The following is a 7,110-nucleotide window of genomic DNA, read 5'->3' as shown; positions in this document are numbered from 1 at the left end:
TGGTATTTTCGAGCGTGGTGGAATTCTCATTGGCACTATGGTGTCATTGTCTTTGTTTGAAGGCATTAAGTTCGCTAGTGTTATGGTCTTCTTCAATTCGCCTTTAGGGCATGGTATTGTGGAATGGTATCGGGGAACGGGCTATCAGAGATCGCGGTGTGTAGAGGTTCAGGATCGAATAAGTGTTTCTAGTGTTGATGACTCGAGAAAGATGATCTTCAGAGTGGCTAAAAGTTAGTAACGATCTATTAGTTCAAGTGCTACAGAGACGAATATTGATTTAAGGCAACAACTAGGAAGTGAAAGATGAAGAAGGACATGGCGGAAGGGAGTCTCGCGGTGGTTGAGTTACTAGTAGGTTATGTATGAAGGGCAGAAGTTGGGAAGTTGCTTAAAGGAGAGGGTTAAACCAAAGTGGGAGAGCGGCGGAGTAACATGGGGGTTTTGTGGTAGGATAGCCACACGCCTGGAGGGAAGTTTAGGGAAAATTAGGAATCGTAATGGACAATGACTAGGTCTACAGACTTAATTTGGAATGTTGGCTACTATACTGGGGGAAGATTGGATGCGACAGAAAGGAGTTTGCTGGACATGAAGAAGAATGCCACATGACTTCGGGTTGGGATGTATTGTCGTAATTTTAGTGATGTCAATGAGGAGTGAACGTACTTGTACAATTGGTGAAGGAGCACAGGCTTAGGATGGTTTATTGATTTTGTAGTAATTGTACCCAGAGCAGCATCGTTGGAAGATGTCAGCATGGAATTTCCACAGGTGGGTTATCTCCTGTGAGCAAGTTAGCAGTTGCATGGTGTTGATGAAGCTTCTACAGAGAATTTTACCAGCTATCCAGTAAGAGGTCGAATATGTAAACGTGGCTAGTGATTCAGAGTGTTCATGAAATGATAATAGAAGGATTTCGAGGAATTTGGCGAGTTGATTGCGCAAGACCATGTTAATGGGGGATAAGGAATCTTGGTAGGTTCCAGGGTTATGTAATGGTAACTTCAAGCTAAGTGGGCGAGCCCCACCACCTACGATTGGATTCCATGGTTGTCTACTTGTGAGGTTTCTGATTATCGGCATATTGGTGGGTTATTACGACTAAGGAAAGAGAACATCAGTGGTAATTTGAGCAAGAGATTTGAGGAATGTGTGCTATAATTAGCCTTATCGATTCATGTTCAGGCTTTGGGGAGACTCAGGATTTATGCTTCGTGTAGATGTGATTTACAAGGAAAGTGATTCCATCGGGTGCTTCTTTGATAGGTTGTTCATGTGCTAGCAGAGCCTTGGAGTTGATTATATTCGGGACCAAGTCAGAGTGGGTGACTCTCAACAACGGTCCTAGTGGATTCAAAAATTTAAAGTGTGATGCCGAAGGATTTCGGGTCCGTGGTATGGTTAATTATCGAGCCTTGCAGCAGATTATGAAAGAGAATCAGAGTGTTTTATGTTATCTTCGGTATGTGGTGTAGCATTGGAGGAATGGGAGAAAATAACTTCAGATTCATAGAGGAATTATCAGAATGGGTGTACCAGTTGAAGATGCGAATATGCGCACGAGGAGGATATGAGATGGTTCGTGGGTTTTGAGACAACCTGGCCTCGTGAAATAAGGTCACCCAGGATGAGTGCGGGTTGGGTTCATTATATCCTGAATGGATCTATTATTATTCTTAAGGCAAGTCCATAGTAAATTAGAAGAAGTCAGATCGGTTAGCGATGGTTGAAATGGCATGATGGTGGAAATGATCAGTTCCTTCAGCGTGTTAAGTTATACATGTGATTTGTGGCAGTACATGTGAGGGTTGATAGCTGCCGTAATTGATTTTATTTGGAGGCATTTGAGTATTATGGCCGGTTGTGTGCAGATGGATCCCAGAAGAGTTATGGTGGTTTAGACCACTACTTGAGGATTTGTTTTTTCTGCGGTTATGGGAATTCAGTAACGTGTTACAATGGCTTTCCATAAATGAGCTAAGTGGAAGGTTTTTAGGTGACGAAGTGTTTATGCTATTAGTGGCCCAGGAGTTGTGATGAAATTCTGGTACTCTCGCGTAGTGGTATGTTAGGTGTAGTGAGCGGCATAGGAATTGGAAGTTGAGGATCAAGGTTGCAGTTCGGTGTCGATAAGAATGTCAAAATCTCGGATGAGCAGGGAAGAATTTAGATGTTTAGAGTAAGCTGGTATTGTCTTTAGCGTCACCTAAGATCGTTGTCCTGTGTAAGAGGCTTGGTGTACTGATTTGAAGATTTCCGATTTGCTGCACAATGTTAGTATGGCCGGTGGTATGGATATGCAGACTTGTTACCTGGTGAGGAAGGTCGTGGGAGCGTATCCCATGGGAAGATCGTATAAGTGTGACATATAGTCACTTGATTAATTGAAGATTGAAACCAAGTATGGAGATTATGGTACTATTGCTAATGTGAGAGTTTACGCCGGGAAAGCACTCTATTCATTTGGTTGTGAACTATGGATGTTTGTTCCGGATTTGACGGCTATTATTGTGTGTCATGGAAAAAAGGGTTATTGTGGATCCTTGAGAGGTTATAAGCCTAGTACGGTGCGATCAGAATCGGCTTGAGGTCCTTGAATGGATCTAAATGTGAATATGAGCTCTATACCATGTCAGATGTGTTCATTTCAGCATAGCGTTGTTTACGGAGGAGTCTTCAGACCTGGGATGTTATTTATGTCGTCAACTATTCCATGTAATACTTTATTGTGCCATGTAGGTTGTGATATGGCTTGATTGTCCGTACGTGTGTTGTGGTCTCGTGTAGCTTGCAGTGTTATATGAGTAGGATGGCTCTCAAGATGCAGGTCATTTATTGCACCTTAGTCGTGCTTGAGTTTTGTAGCGTATGGCGCTATCTGTCTTCCCAAGAATGGTATTACGCACTTGGCATGCTTCTGATTGACATTTAGGTATTTTGTAGGTATGCACTACAAAAAAAAAGTGTTTAGCGATGGCCGTATTCCGTTGCTAAACTACTATTTTCCGTCGCTACAGTCGTTTAGCGACGGATTCAAGTTGGTCTCTAAAATGCTCGTAGCTAGGCTCATAGTGACAAAAAAATATCAAACCGTCGCAGAGTTAGCGATGGACGAGCGACGGAATATATCTATAGCAAAATTTAGCGATGAAAATAACTGTCGCTATATTGGTTGTTTTTGTCGCTATTTTGACGAGTTTTGTCGCTACAATGTATAACAAATTCGTCGTTTGTTCTTAATAGCGACGAAATCTTCTGTCGCTAGTCGTGTTATAGCTAATTCTTCTTGCTTTTTGCAACAAAACTTTTTGTCGCCAATTCGTCGCAAGATTTAATTTTACGCGATAATTTTAGCTACGTAAAGTATCCGTCACTAATTTTTTTTAATATATTGCTAATTTTTTAAAATTCTTTTTATTTATTATTTTAAATGTACCCTGTTCTAGCATATTACATAAAACTTATTAAATACACTTAATAAAAAGTCACTGATATTAATATAAATTAACAATATATTTAACAAGGTCCAAAATATATAGCATAATGCATATAACAGAATCGTTAAGTACAAAAAATCCACAAGGACCAACAATAAAGTCCAAACAAAGTAGGCTAAAAGGCTAGAGAGTTACAGTCATCATCAGAACCCAATGCATGAACCTCATCAATGTTAGCAGTAGTAGAAGATGTAGGGACTGTAGGTGCCACTTCTAATGGGTGGTTGGTACGATCAGTATTTGGCTGATGCCATTGTAAGGAAACTAATTCACGTACTCGCTCAACGATTACAGGAACTATATAATTTGTCAGTGCAGGAATAAATCGCATCACTAACTCATCCAGATTCCTTGTCGGTGTTGATTGAACATTTGGAGGTGTTGCTGACGATGTAGCATCAGATCCAAAAGAGTCATGAAGATTTGGCCCGTAGTAGCATTTTGCTTAAGATCCAAGATCATATACTTTTCTTTTCTTTTCTCCTCCCGCGGCTTGATAATATGCTTTATACTGATCAATATCAGATTGAGTATGTGTTTGTTGTTGTAATATCTCCTGATATTTTTCCTGTAGAAGAGTTAATAATTAGTGAAATAGAAAGACTAAATAATATTGAGCATTCGATTTACAAAATGAAAAAATATATGAAAATAAAGCCAATAAAATTATTTAAAAAGTTATCTTACATGTACCATTCGGGATTTCTCAGCAACAAAAGATTTTCCATCATTACCATGTGTATGGACGTGCAAATGCAACTCACTTGGTGTTGGATCTCGACCCTTTTTAACAGCCTATACAAAAGTTATTCAATTAAGAAGATTGGCAAGGAACATAGCGGCAGAAACACTGGCATAATTGGAGGCATTACGTTATTGTTCTCAACTTAGTTTTAATAGACTTTGGATAGAAACTGATTCATTCTTGCTAAAAAGCATAACTGATGGAACATGGAATTCTCCTTGGAACCAAACAACTCCCGTGTGGTTTGCTTCATCAAAGAAGTTCAGTAAAAAAACAAAAGGACAACAAAAGAGTACAACAAACCATGTCCTGAAGTTCCATTTTACTGCTTTATAGAAGGAAAATTAAACCAAACAAGCTAAGTCAATGAAAAAAGAGTACAACAAAAGGAGAGTCTCCAGAATAGCCTAGGAATGTAATTCAGTTCAATTCTCAATCTGGTGGAACAACAGAAGCTTCACATTTTATTACTTAATCTCTTACTTTAAGTATTACTAACTGGACTCACATATCACCATACTTGTATAATATTTTACAGACTAAATACATACCCAAATATCTTACATAGGTTGCCAGCAATAGCATACAAAAGATAATGATTAACTCTAAACAACATGACAGAGACTAAAGATATCCTTGATTAGGGAAGAATCTGAAAAATGAACGACTAGAGATTTCCTTAAAAACCAAAGGATTCAGATTAAAAACATAATCTACAACTAACCAAAAGTACAGATTTTGGAGTGGCATAAATCACATTCCCATACAATAGTGATATTAAAGGATTTGTAAAAAGGGTAATACAGTTAGTTGTTATGGTGACCCATTAGTTCATGCACATTTTCAGTTCATATTCTGTGCAACATCTAGCATGCTAAATAATCTGATGCAAACCTACAAAATCATTGCCAGATCTCCTACGAGAATACAATCTTCCTCCTGGTCTTTTTTCCCAAAATATAACATGTTATGAATTTGACGAGCTAGTCAAATGCAAAGCTCATTGTCTGCTTGACATTCGCCTGTGAGGTCTGCTTTAAGGATTCATCTGTTACGTGGTATGTTACTCGTGTTAAGCAAGGATATTGCTGCATCTAATTTCAAGAGGTGGACAAACCATTTTAGCGAACTCTGCGTTTCCCCAAAAAAGAAAGCCCTCACTTTCCCATTTTTACACACTCACTTTACAAGGTCAATATTCAAACTCAAATCAGTTAACTTCAATCAATTTCACAACAACTATTAACAAAGAATAAGCTTGGACATTCAAAACAGTGTAACAACTGAATCAGATATTTCTGAGAAATATCTTGCAAGTCTCTTGCGATGCTCCCCAACATTGATAGAGCCACCTGTGTGAGTCCCAGTTCCAACTCCGCTCCCAACACAACGATTTTTTACATTTATTTCTCACTTTTCAACACACTTAGGATCTTTTCAAAGTCTCAACCAACTTTCCCACACATCATTTGGAATAGAGTCCCGTTGCACCCTATTTGATTTTATTTTCTAACAAAATCAGTTTATCTTTTTGTTGTCTTACGCTCCCATTGGATCCACACTGCACTATCAATTGAAGAATCCTAGTAGAATGCCTTCTGAAATAATTTTATAAGGTAATAACATATGGTATATGAAGCTTCAAAATAAAATGTTCTGCTAAAGACAATATTAGAAAGACATTATTAAATTGATACAAAGAGACATAACACAATATAAAAAATACCTGCACTATCCAATGCTTGAACTACTCACTGAATTGTTCAATTTGATAACTTCTTTAGACCAAAATACAACAATCTTGGCTCCAATTAATTCTGAATTTAGATAGATTAATCAGGTAACACTATTATGTTGATAATAAACATTATTCTACGACTACAAAAAAAGAGTCAGACTAATGTAAAAAGAGGCACAACACAATGTAAGCTAGAAGAGTACTATACCATTTATATTACTACAAACGTGGTATTTGATTTGATTCTCTATAGATTATACTACAAAATAGATACTTGACTTATAACATACCACACAGATTACTAGAAAAACAAAACTCAATAAAAATATAGTAGTGCATTTTTATCAACACCCTAGTTCTTCTTCAAACTCTTCCTCATCATCCTTCTCATTTTCATCCTCATTTTCATACTCGTCTTCTGAAGATTCTTCTTCGAACCTTTGATGCTCTATCAATAGTCCATCATCAATGGGTTCAACCATTTCAATTACATCCCCATTTGGATCATGTAAGATTATATTCTCATCAGTGGTGAAATTCATATCTATCAAATGGACTTCAACTTCTTCAACTTAGAATGGAAGATTCGGTTCTGGAGTTGATGTTATTTCCTCATCAGGAAGTTCAATAACATCCCGAGGTTTAACTTTCAAAACAGCTACCCAATCATCATTGTCACTTTTTGGCTCTCGACCGAGGAGTGTCACCTTGCCTAAACGGACTTGAGAATTTAAAAATATAAGGCTCATCTACCTCTTCCTTGGACTCCTTTTTATGCTCGTAAGGATCCATTCCCTTTTTACCATCCGAACATAATGTAGAGAAGTGTTTGGAATGAGGTCCAACGAGCTCAAATACATGAACTTGATGATTTTGACCTCCTCAACACCAATCACACTAGAGTCAACTAAATTTGTATTTTCAATGTCTTTAGCTAACTTTAGTGTTACTTCTTAGACATCAGCATCCTCAAATTCTAGTTGGATAGATTGTTGGTGTTCTACTCTAACCTCCTCCATTAGCACCTCAATTTCAGTGTCTAATTCATGCTCTTCTTGACTACTATCCCCAATATTGGCTTGTGAAGCTTTAAATGCTTCAACTAGTTGACTCATTTGTGCTTTCGG

At 37.8% G+C, this 7,110-nt stretch overlaps 1 pseudogene; it reads right to left on the bottom strand.

Annotated features, from left to right (window-relative positions):
- Window positions 1-3,615: 3,615 nt before the first annotated feature.
- On the bottom strand, window positions 3,616-6,525 carry LOC142165827 (uncharacterized; annotated as a pseudogene).
- Window positions 6,526-7,110: the final 585 nt, after the last annotated feature.

The sequence above is a fragment of the Nicotiana tabacum genome, chromosome 11 (genome assembly GCF_000715075.1).
Source record: "Nicotiana tabacum cultivar K326 chromosome 11, ASM71507v2, whole genome shotgun sequence".
Lineage (NCBI taxonomy): Eukaryota > Viridiplantae > Streptophyta > Magnoliopsida > Solanales > Solanaceae > Nicotiana > Nicotiana tabacum.
The sequence above is the reverse complement of the archived record's forward strand: the minus strand, read 5'-3'. Positions and strand labels throughout refer to the sequence as shown.